Below are 12,034 nucleotides of genomic sequence, written 5' to 3' on the forward strand. Positions count from 1 at the left end.
GGAGAAGGGGAAGGCGTAGTTTTTAAAAGCGCTTTTACATCTTAAAAAAAAAAAAAATAAAAATGGGGAAAGGTGCAGGGCGGTGTGGCGGGGTTTTAAGGGCTTTCCGTAAATAGGCTTTCCTTGCATTTCAAAAACCTTACCGAGAATAGACATGTCCCCTAGGTATCCATTTACACACAGACATAGATATATTTAGGGTCAATATAAGCCTGAGGAATACCGGAAAACCTCGAGGAGCTGAAGGGGAGAGACAGAGCAGGTAAAGAAAAGGGCGGGCAGCCCGGCAGACAGAGAACGACAGAGCCAAAAATGGGCTCTGGGACACACCTTTTTATAGTCTAAAATCCTTTACGTAACAGAGTAGATCTAGGGGTTTATTCCAAACTCCTCCTATGTAAAGCAATGAATATTCATTTATTAAGAGACTAAAATGTGAGATTTTTCTTTATTTCAATGCCTCACGCCCATATTTACAGGTTTTAAAGTTTGCTAATCCCCCCCCCCCCCCCGAATTTTCAGACATTTGGGGGCTGTGATCCGCCTCTTTTCAGGCGACCCCCGTGTGACCCCCCCATCCCCCACTCACCTGCTCCTCTGCAGCATCACTGCCCACGCTCCCTCAGGGCCCCTGGGCTGCCCCAAATGACATCATCACCCACACACACACACACCCTTTTTATTCCCCCCCCCAAAAAAAGGCACAAAGCCAGCGGACCCAGGGCTGGCCCCGTCCCCTCGGGCCGCTCAGCCACCGGCAGGCAAACCTGGTGTGGGATCATTACTGGAGGTGACTTAGAAATTAAGGTAATGCCCCATTTTGAAGAAAAGTGCAGCGTGGAGGAAACTCTCCAGGGCAGAGTGCAGCTGGTGTGCAAAGGACGCGTTTCACAAAGGTCCCCGAGGCAACCTTAGATGTTGACGACATTGGGGGAGTCCGGTGCGCCAACTCTAAGGAAAAACAGCGCGGCGGATGGAGCGGAGTGGAGATGCCACGGCCAAACTCTGCGATCAAATGGGAACTTGAGAGTCAAATGGAACCCCTGAAGGCCTTATGGAACTGATAAGCTGCCCAATTGTTACCCTGAGCCAACCATCTGTCATTTTGGACAAAATGCTATCCTTTGGGTGAAATTTGCTCATTATAATGTCATTATAATACCAAAACACACCTCCATCCCAAAAGCTACCCGCCTCCGAGGTGCGACCGCTCCTCACGGAGTCCTCGCTCTGAATTTTTCGTAGTCTATACCTTTAAAAGCCAAGCGAGAGAATTTTACACCAATCGTAACACAAGTAGGTATGACTAGAGTCCATCAGGCTCCACCTGAAAGGTTAAAAAAAAAAAAAAAAAAAAGAGAGGTATGAAAATAGCGTCAGAGAGGAGGGATGTCAGGGAAGATACCAACGCGGGCAGGGAAATGCCATGGCCGACCACCTGTGACTGCTGGCGTCCGTCGACGGGCTGAGCCTCTCCTCGCCCCCCACAAGGATGCTCGTGGGGAAGATTCGAACGCTCGGCTATGCCAAGTGCTTCCCCGGGAAACTTAGAAATCTCTATAGAGTTGTTTTAGAACTTAGCGCATTTGTAGCCAGGCTGTATCACTAACATCTTTAGTATTCGCACGGGCTTTGCAGACGGTCACTATCACCGGCACTCCAAAAGAACTTGTGCCTCTGTCGCTTCAATAAACGACACTTTTCACCAATCTAGCCGTGAGAGTTCCTAGTGAACGCCACCCAAATCCTCACGTGTGGCCGCGCTGGTTCACGGGACGCCGCTTGATCCGATTGCGTGTGGTGCTATTAGTGCCTCCGTAATCGTGATAGTTCAATAGTACATATTGAACGCCACCGGACTTTTAATGCCAAATCGGGCATCGCTCAGAACCTAAGCCTCGCCGCCCCCAGCCCCTCTGAGACAGCCTGGAACGCAAAGGGCTTTCTTGTCTGCCAAATTACTTTGCCCTTTAACACAACACCTGGGCAGGGGGAGGTCTACTGAGCGTCGCCAGACCCGTACGGCGAGACACCTGAAACACCAAAAGCCCCAATTATATTTCAGCAGATTAACAAAGAGCACAGAAGAAAGCAGAGGAATTCCCTCACACCGAGGCACGGGGCGGCAGCACAGCGACAGGAGGACTCCTGTAGGGAAACAGCTCAGCGCCAAATACAGCGTGGCCTTTCAAAGCCAGAGCGACTGGAACTCTTCCGGTCAGTATTAAGACTAAGTGCCGCCTGCTGCCATTCTGAGCACGGCAGTAAACCCTCGGGCTGGCTCTGGGAAACCCCTCCTGCCTTCCTCACGGCGCTGCCGCGGGGACCTCCCCCTGCCAGGCTGCCGCACAGGGCTGGGCCGTGACCAGAATCGACGCGACGGACCCCCTCAAACAGCTACAGCCCTCATGCCACTGCTGCTGCTGCTGCTGCTGCACACCTTGCTGGGTCAGTACAGCCGAAAGGGAAGGGTAAAACTCCAAAGAGTGCAATGAACAAGAACGAACAAAGCTCAGTCCTTCACTCTACGCTGAAGAGGTGCACGTATGCTTAGAGATCTCTCGCTCTCTCTCTCTCTGCAATAAGAATACTTATAGTATAAAAGTATTTGACTTTCCTTTGGCACTAAATGAACTTGCCCAGCTGTCAATCCATACCATTAAACCATCCATCTCCAAAATACACAGCTATAATTTGACTCGGGGGAGGGGGGAGTTGGGTGCCGCACGATTAGCGGGGACGTCTGGCCGGCTGCCCTGCCCAGGAGAGATGCTGCTGAACCGCCGGGGAAACGCGCTGCTGACAGCCAGACAGAAACCAAGAACTCCAGAGCGCTCCCTCTGAAGATTGGCAATAAAAAACCGCTAACATTCAACTGTCCCTTTTGAAACGTATCCTTTGTTTAAACATTTGGTTTTAAACGTTTCCTTTCTTAAACGTTTAAATGTAAATTTTTTAAAAAACGGCCCTGTTTTTAAAGCTTCAGAACAAATACCTCATTGCCAAAGTACACCGAATACATTGTATGCTACAGCCATTTGGCAGCTGCAGTTTAAACAACGCAAGGACGTTTGTAAATTCTACAATTTTAACCATTTTTAAAGTTTAATTTAGGATAGAAAAATCAGCAAGATGAAAAAGCCCCCATAGGCTTTTACCGGGGAGGGGGGGGGGGGGAGGGGAGGGAGGGGAGGGGATCAAATCCCCGCTCCCGCAATCCATAAGGCCACCAAAAAGGACCGGCAGATGGACTGATGCTTTCGGCTGTGCTGAGTGCGCAGAGGAACGCGTGTTTATGATACCTCGCCTGGTACGACTGAGAACCCAACAAATTCAGAAGACGGGCTGTGGACTTTGGTTTTCTTAAAACAAACAAACAAACAAAAAACCAAAACCAACCCCAAACAAACGGGGAAAAAAAAAAAAAAAAAGAGAAAGAGAAAGAGTGCAAAGTCTCGTTGCCAAATAAGGCCATTAGGGAAGCAGTAGCTCACCAAAAACACATCAGGACCCGCTGTCACCACTTACAAGGCTGCCAGTGCTTCCTGGCAAAGCCCGGAAAACACGCAGAAGCCACCCTGCTTTGTCCCACTTTGTCCCTGTCTCTTCTCTGACCTCGACTGCTTTGCGTACAGAGGCTAGTATCTCAGTAAGGTTATCCAGGACTACTGGAAGCTATTTTAAAAACCTGTGGACTGAAAAAGCATAAAGCTTTTACCACGAAAACAAAGTCTCTTTCTTCGGAATATCTGAACCCTTGCGAACCCTTTCTTGCCTCTTTTAGTGCAACATTATTCTCACAGTGCCAGTTAACGGTAAGCACACAGAAAGAGATGATGCTTTCGGGCGGAGAAAATAAGCGGAGCGAAGCAAGCTTTGCATGGGCGCAACGTGCTCCGGAACACACCTTATTTTTAGTATTCGCGTTCAAATATTTCATCGAAAAACTACGGGAGGAGAGTCAGGACATCCTTTGCTTTCACTTCAAAGCCCCCACGACAAGGACCTTAGGAAAAACGCAGACGCACATGGGAGACGTACCTGGTCCTGGCAGAGCACTCTGGATCCTATCCGTGTGTCCCGTACCGTCACGGCAGAAGAAAGGGTGACCGCGGAGAAAGGCTGGCCGTTGACAACCTGCCGAGAGAGGAAAAAAACCCGTGAACGCAAAGCCAGGTAGGAATCTCAAGCTGCCTTCTTCCCTGAAGGTTTGCCCAGACGACAGCTGAGCGGAGGAAAAAGTACTTGGCATCACCTTTGGGACGCTTCCTGCTGCTGTTGTTGTTCTGCCTTCAGAAATCCTACTCGGAGCCAAGTTTTTCACTACCGGCCCAAGCGCTTCCCTTCCTGGTATCACCAGCACATTTACACAGGCAAGTCACTTCATTGCTCTGCTCAAATCAGCCAAAGGAAAGTTACAGCCCTGAGAGTGGAGTGCAAAAGGAGAGGTCAGGCAGCAAAAGGGCTCTGCAGGCTGCCACCAGGCAACACTGCGCTCTGCTTTGGAAACCACGCGCATGCCCCACACAAACCCACAACCCCCGCAAAAAAAAAAACCAAAACAAAACAAAACAAAAACTCCCAGCCCTGAGGGAGCTGGGGGGAAAGGAGTGAAAGGGAACCGCACGGTTAAGTGACATTTGGCCGTTACACTGACCGTGTACTTCAGCGGCTCTCCGAGCCTACCCCTCAATCTGCGCAACGACCAGTCCTTTTCTGGAAGGACAAGCTTCTCAGACTTAAAAACCCTAGATCGGAGGCTCCACGCAACAGAAGGTGGGTTGAGCCACAGGACAACATGCCATCAACACTGAAAGATAAAAAAAAGTTGAGTAAAAACCAAGCAAAACATCAGTTTCCATCGCGTTTCATTCATTCCGTTTCCACTGGCACCTAGGTGCTCCAAAATTAACCACGCTAGCGCCACGGGCTCCTAACGATTCAGTTACGCAGGGAAAGAGAAAAGGCTATTTCCAACTTGCCCATAAAAGTAGCATGAACAAACAGAAGGGAAACACCGGACCCTAAAGAAGGTATTGGGCAGCTCTTAATTTAGGCGAGAGGAAAGGTGGCTCTTTCACCCCAAAGGAAGACATTCCTAACTACCCAGGCACCAGTCCGGGAAGGAGGCGCGCTCTGTTCACTGCAGTCCTGCATCCGCTTTTCTGCGCTGGCAGCAAATTTGCCCTTTCTGCCCGTTTGACGTGGAGTACCCGGAGCGCCCCTGAACTCGCAAACGTGTCTCCCCGCTCCCCCAGCCCCACGCCTGCCATTACCTGAGCAGCTGGCGGAATCAATCCCGCAGGATTTTCTTCCTGGGACGCACAAGGGGACGCTGGGAAAAGAGGAGGCGAGAAATGACCCTCTTTGTCACAGCCAGACAACGGGCACAAGCCGGGGGACCCCCACCCCACCTCTGCCCTCGGGAGCGGGGCCCAGACAGGTGCTTGGCGGGGATTTAACCCCCCCGGCAAGAGGCCGGGCTCCCCGCCGGCAGAAGCACCGCTCGCCTCCCCTCTGCTCGCAGCTCCTCGCTTGGGACAGCCCAGCCTGCACCCGGCCGCTCTTCAGCCCTGCGGGAAGTGCAGTTTGGCCGGCGGCTGCTCCAGCCAACACACGCTCCGGCTAATTGCAGCTCCTGCTCGTTACCGCTGCCGGGAGTCTTGCCTCTGGCTAATGCGTGCTCCGGACAGAGGACACCCCATCTCCCTCCAGCTCCTGCTTGCCAAGCTCTGGCTAATTGAAGCCCCGGCTCTGCACTGAAGCTCCAGCTGGTTTCAACTCCTTCTTCCCAGCTCCACCTACTTGCAATAGCCTGGGCTGTTGACGGGGTCGTCAACCAATCAGCGTCCTGACTTGAGTGTTAGGGTTAAACACCATGGCTTTACACAGTATAAATATCAATAAGTTGCTATGATTAATCGCTTAATATCTATGCTCAGCAATGTCCAAAGAAGAGCTAGATTCAAAGAGGAGAGGCGTGCCAGGTCTGAAAAGCGCCTTTCCCCCCGAGAGACATGGAGTTCAGTCAGCTGCGTGCCAGCCTCCTGAACTCGGGGGTCCCATGGCACCAGACCCCCACCTGCGGGGAGGGTCCACGCACCTTGCCCACCCCCTGCTTTTCCCCGCAGCACCCAACGCCTCCCAACTCCTCTCTGCCTCCCCCCCCCGGCCCCTGCAAAACCAGCCAGGCTGGAGTCTGCTCTTAACCCCCAAACCCGCTCGTTTAGTGCCCCTTTCTGAGCTCATAACCTCAGCTGCTGGGCCCCTTCTCAAGCCCCAAAAACGCAGGACCGCACCCCTGCTCCTCAGCCCAAAGCCACACAACTCCGCCTGTTTCTGCACCCCAAAACCAGCCCCGGGAACCTGCTTTCCAGCCCTCGGGGCAGAAGACCTGCTCTCTGTTTCGGGCCCCGAAGCGGCTCACCCCCTCTGCTTCCTCACCCCCTCGGCAGTCCCCGCGGGCCACGCTGAGGGCCAGCCCGAGCGCAGCCACCCCACAGCCCGCCACCCCCAGGGCCCACAGACACTTTTGGGGAGCGCTGGGCAAGTGCGGAGGGCCCGACCCCACCGCGCTGCGGGGAAGCGCCGGCACGGCCCGGGCGCCGCTTCACTATCGCCCTTTCGGCCTTTATTTCTCCGGCACCGCCAGCCCCGCACCCCAAACTCCCCAGGCCCAAGGCACCCCGCGGGGAGCCGGGCCCAGCCAGCCCCGCTCCGAGCCTACAGTGCCCCCCCTCCGGACCCCCGTTTCCCCCGCCTCTATCAGGGGCCCTCTTTGTGGTGCCCTCGAGCCTCCCGCTCATCTCGATGCGCTCCAGCTGCCTCGCCACGTGCTCCCGGTGGCACCGCGCGCCCGGCCCCGCCGAGTACCCTCCCACCGGGCCCCGCTTTTCCCCGGGCCCCCCCACTCCGACTATCGAACAGGGCGCCATTTTTCCCGGCCCCCTCAGCTTCCGGAGCGCCCACCACAGCCCGCCCTCGCCGTGCGCCTATTGGCCGCCGCCCGCACTCCTCCTTACAGCCCCACCGCGCCCCACCCCGACGAGGCGAGGCGATCCGACCAATCGGAGCATTTAGAGATTTGTGTGAGACAGCACAAAATAAACCGGTTGCGCAGCCCGACCCCCGCAGCGCTCCCCGGGGTCAGGCACTTCGAGGGGGGACGGCGCTCCCCAGCTCGGGGAGCACCGGCCGCTGCGCCGGCGCGAGGGCCAGCCTCTCCGCGGGGATAGGGCGGAGGGGCCGACACGACCCTAGGCGTGTTGGGGGAGCCCAGCACGGCATTCCTCCTCCGCCCCGAGGACCCGCCCACCGCCGCAGGAGCCTCCCAAGCCGCCGCTGCCCGAGCCGCGCCGGGAGCGGCAGCACCTGCCCGTCCCAACAAGGAGCAACTGAGAGCCGGGCGGGGCCGCCCCTGCTCCCCACAGCCGGACACGGGCGCGACCCCAACGACCCGGGGGCAGCGCTCGACCGGGGGCCACTGCCGCTCCCCCCTATCCCCAGAAGGGCAGAGTCCGCACCCGCCCGCCGAGTCTCCAGCCGGTAGTCCCACACTGCGCCCGCAGCCCCTTACCTGCCCCAGCTGCTCCGGGAAGCGGAACGAAACTCACCGACTGGACCCGCCGTCGCCACTCTTCTGGGCACGCGCGGGCGGCCCGGCCCCGCCCCCGCCCCGCTCTTGGCTCCGCCCCGCCCGTATTTAACATAGTGACGGGGAACATGAGGGGGACCTGGAAAGAGGAAAATACGGTAAGGGAGAAAACTGAGAAGCAGAGAGAGAAAGGTCGAAAGAAAAGGTCAGAGATGCAGAGAAATCAGGAAAACCAGGGACGTCTCCGGTGACCCCCCCCAGCGCCCACCGGGCGCGGCCGTGCCGCGTTTCCCCGGGGCGGCCCCCTGGTGCTGCAGTTCCGCCCTTCGCCTGCCGTCCCCGCGCCGTGTCGCTGCCGGTACCGGTACCAGCGGGCGGCAGCGTGGGGCGCGGCGGCGCCTCCCCCTGCGCAGCGCCGCGCTGCGGGGGCGCTGCCGGCGGGGAGCCGCGGGGGCCGTGCGGGCTTTGGGGTGAGGCCGAACCCCGCGCCGCAGCCTGGGCCGGGCCGGGCTGGGGAGGAGCCGGCAGCTCGCCCGGGCTGACCCTCACGGCTCGGCCCGGTGCCCCCGAGCCCCACCTGCCGTTCCCATCGCCAGCGCTCCCAGCCCCGCACGCCGCTCTCTCTGGAGCGCCCACGCCTTTACGTAGTGCAGCGGGGCTCTTTTTTGAAAAGCAGCAGCTGCACAAATGGCGGCCCTGTGTCTCCCCGGCACGGCGGCTGTGAGCGGAGGCAAAGCTCCCCGGGGACGGGGACACTGTCCTCTCCCGCTGGCAAGTGTTCTCCAGCACCAAGCGGAGAGCGTTGCCGGTCGGCACGGCCACAGCTGCAGCATCCTGGGTGCCCTGGGCCTGGCGCAGGTGGCACGAGCACGTGGACCTGGCGGTGGGGGCACTGCGGTGCCGCCGCAGGGACGGGCTGCACTGGACGGGCGTCCCTGCTCAGCTGGAGGGGTTACAGTGGGAGGTGGCGCAGCCGTCCGGGCTGGCGTTCCCCGTTGGAGTGCAACACGAGGCCATCGCCTCTGCAAGTTCCTGCTCCTGGAGGTGTCCTGGGACCACCCCCCAGCCCGGGGAGCACTCAGAGCTCCTGGAGGACCTCCACCTTTGCCCTTCATGGCCTGCCTCAGCTCCACAGGGCCTGGCTGCTGTGGTCCCCTCCGGAGGGACTGCAGAGGTCGGGAGGTAGAAGCTGCCATCTGCAGTTCTGGCCTGTGCTGTGCCACAGCCCCAATGTCCCTGTGGGGCCCCTGGGGCCAGTGCCACAATGCCTCCATGGAGTGCCCACACATGGCCCGGGCACAGGGCCACAGAAAGGGGGAGGCACTGGGTGGGAGCGTGGTGTGTGGAGGCTGCTGGGCAGGCAAGGGGTGCCCCAAGCAGCGGCAGCGTGTCCCAGTCTGGTCCGCAACGTCGGCCGCTCGCCTGCGCCGGGCGGTGAGGTTGGTCTGACTGCATACGTCTCCCTTTGGCACGATGGAGGCTGATCCTACCACTGGTCGTCCTGCCCCGTTCTCCAGGCTGGGAAAGGCTGAGGGGGGTCCGTGGGCAAACTAAAAGGCTCTGGCCCGTGACAACTTTAAAATAAGTCAGTTTACACTGAATAAGCTAATTCATTGCTCCCTTTCAGTAAAGCAAGTGAGCTTACAGAAAATGGTGCCATTCCACCCACTCTGGAGCTAGATGGCTATTATACAGGGAAACACAATTTTAAATTATCCTTCCTGAGACCCTCATGGCTTTAGAGCTACTTCCCTGTGCTCAGAAAACATTCCGAGAGAAAAAGCATGTATTATATGCAACTAATAATAATGCTGGTGACTACTTCACTGAGAAAAACACAGTTTTTGATCAAGATGAAGAAAAGTGAAATGCCCTGGGTGGAATTATCCAATATTGATCACATACCCGTAACAACAGGGTTCATGTGCGGAGCAAGCCTGGCCTTGGGGGTGGCAGAATCACCCAGTGACTCCTGCCTGGCTTCTTGTTCCTTCTTCCTCAAAGCTGGGAGAGCCCCTGTAAAGCCAAGTAAGCAAAGCTGTAGGAACAGTCACAGCCAAGACCTTTCAAAGAAATATTCTCCAAAAGATTATGCTGGAGGTATCTGCGCTTCTCACTGGCCACAAGGGCCTCCAGCAGCCACATCACCCCATCCCCCAGAGCTGGCACACAGAGGTTGCTGTGGGATGCAATGTTATAGGGCCTATTAAGTGGTGGCACTTACCTGCAATTAGACTCCCTGGGAAATGTCCTCACAAAGGGGATAATTAGCACGCCCCTAATTGCCCCCATTCCCTCTGGTGCTGTAAGGGTATTGCTAAAAAATTTAGTTTTACTCTACCCAGGAAGTAAAATGGTCTGTAAGTGCTTAAAGATTGTTTTTTATGCCTTCTCTGCCAGAGGTTGCACGAGCTACGTGGGACAGAAAGAGAAAAATCAGTGGGTTTAAGTGATGGTATTTTGAGAGCGACTTAAAGCACTGGTCTGCATCAGGTGGGGCAGGGAACAGAAATAGCCAAAGTTATCTGCGGGTGCACAGAGCTCAGGCGTGACGTGCACACCCCTCCAGTCTCACCTTGCCATCCCTCAGTGCACGGCAGCCGCTGCCAGTCCCACCAGCGCAGCGAAACTGTCCCCTCGGGCCTCCTGGGCTCTTCGCCACTTTTACAGCTCTGCTGGGGAATGACCTGACCCTGTCAAGACAGTCTACGGGGCCCTACAAATTTCAGGAGATCACTTGTAGAAAAACAGGTTGCGGCTGACTTTGAGGAGAAGGGGCCTCTCTGCCTGAAGGTGCTTTGAGTTTGGGTCTCTCTAGGAGGCAGGTCTTGACACTGGATTGAATCACTGTCTTAATGCAGAGACGCTAATTAAAACAAGCAGCCAGAACCACACTTACAACCACTCAAGTCATACCCGCATCTGCATGGCCCGAGTTCCTACTTTGTCTCCCTCATTTACCAGCACATGTGCCGTGCACGGAGCTCGCAAAATCGCTCAGTCCCGCTTTCTCTGCAGCAATCCACAAATCGTGCCACCTCCTCTACCCACTGCTAATAGTCACAGCTAGAAAAGGGAACAAAACTGAAAACATAGCTCATTTTGATGGCTTTTGCACTCACATTTCTCCACTTCTCATTGTGATGAGATTTTCCAAGCTTTGCCTAAAAATAAAATATCAATGAGGACAAAAGGCTGTTTCTTGTAAAAGTATCCCTTCCCCTTTCAGGTTTCTGCATAGCCAAGAAATGCTTAAATATCTGTATGTATGGGGGTGTATATATAGACTCTGTCTTTATTCATTGACATGGTATGTACACAGTTTTTCATCAGTCCTAAGCAGTTTCCACGCTTTGGTGCCGAGCAGCAATCCAAGCCAGCACCCAACGGATGGCTGACACAAGTGCTGGTGGCCATAGGGTACCTCACGTTTTTGTGGCTTAACATTGGTCTCGGGTGATCCCCGAGAGCATGTAGGCTCACATTTCTCCGTGGTTACAATCTGTGGTTTTTCTGTTCACCAAGTAACAATCTCTAATTCCTCCCACCAGGAACTTTGCTGCAAACTGATATCTTCATTAGTAGCCCTTGGGCATTTTTCTAAAGCCGCGTGCTTTTTGCAGCCAGAGCACCGAACTGTGCTGCCTTCCCAGCATCATTTATTCTCGAGTCCCCAGTGCTGGGAACGAGTGGCAGGACGAGGCCACCCGATGCACCGCTGCAGGGGAGCCCAGCCCGCGGGAAGCCCCGGCATGATGGTGGTGCCTGAGCCCGGCGTGCTCGGGGGCCGTGTCCTTGGGGCTGGGACCCAGATGGCCAAGGGTCCCCGCCAGACCCAGCAACGGGGCCAGAAGTCAGACCTGGCACCCAGCAGCACAGAAGCAGCACCAAAGAGATTTTCCATTGCCTCCATCCCTCCCAGGCCCTGCTGATTTGGGTTGCATAAGCGCTGTGGCTTGCCCTGAGCCGCACGTCCCACCCCTTGCCCCAGCCCCAAGCAGTTAATGGCTCTGCTGTTTTTTGGGGGGAGGAGGTCCAAACCATATTTCCTGCTCCTGCTCCAGCACCTGCAGCTCCACTGGCGGCCATCCTCCCTCACTTTCCCTTCCTCACCCTCTGGACGGTGGGGGCAGCCCTGCCTGGGGCTCTGCTCCCCCCTGGCGCTCACCAGCCGGCAAGCATGGCTTGCTCTCCCGCTTTGGCATTTGCTCATTCCCTGTGCTGGTCAGGAAGGAATTTATTATTTTCTTAATCCCCCAGCTGGGTGTTGTGGACAGGTTTTGCCTTGCTCTGCCGCATGTCGGTCACCACGGGAGAGGACAGCTCACGGCAGCAGGCACAGCATGGGGAAGCCCTGGTTCTTGTCTGGGAGCTGCTCTGGCATGGTGGAGGTGAGGCAGCTCCTGTCTGCCCCACGGGGCTTCTCTCCCTCCACTGACC

General features: G+C 56.3%; 1 long non-coding RNA gene across 1 annotated transcript; it reads right to left on the reverse strand.

The window, feature by feature from the left end:
• Window positions 1-4,663: 4,663 nt before the first annotated feature.
• LOC309684307 lies at window positions 4,664-7,631 on the reverse strand. Its single transcript, XR_014270282.1, has 3 exons — window positions 7,577-7,631; window positions 5,277-5,335; window positions 4,664-4,810 (listed from the first exon to the last, which is right to left on the reverse strand). It is a non-coding gene; the product is annotated as an uncharacterized lncRNA (long non-coding RNA).
• Window positions 7,632-12,034: the final 4,403 nt, after the last annotated feature.

Source organism: Vanellus vanellus, assembly GCF_965231255.1.
Source record: "Vanellus vanellus genome assembly, contig: HAP1_SCAFFOLD_405, whole genome shotgun sequence".
NCBI classification, from domain to species: Eukaryota; Metazoa; Chordata; class Aves; order Charadriiformes; family Charadriidae; genus Vanellus; species Vanellus vanellus.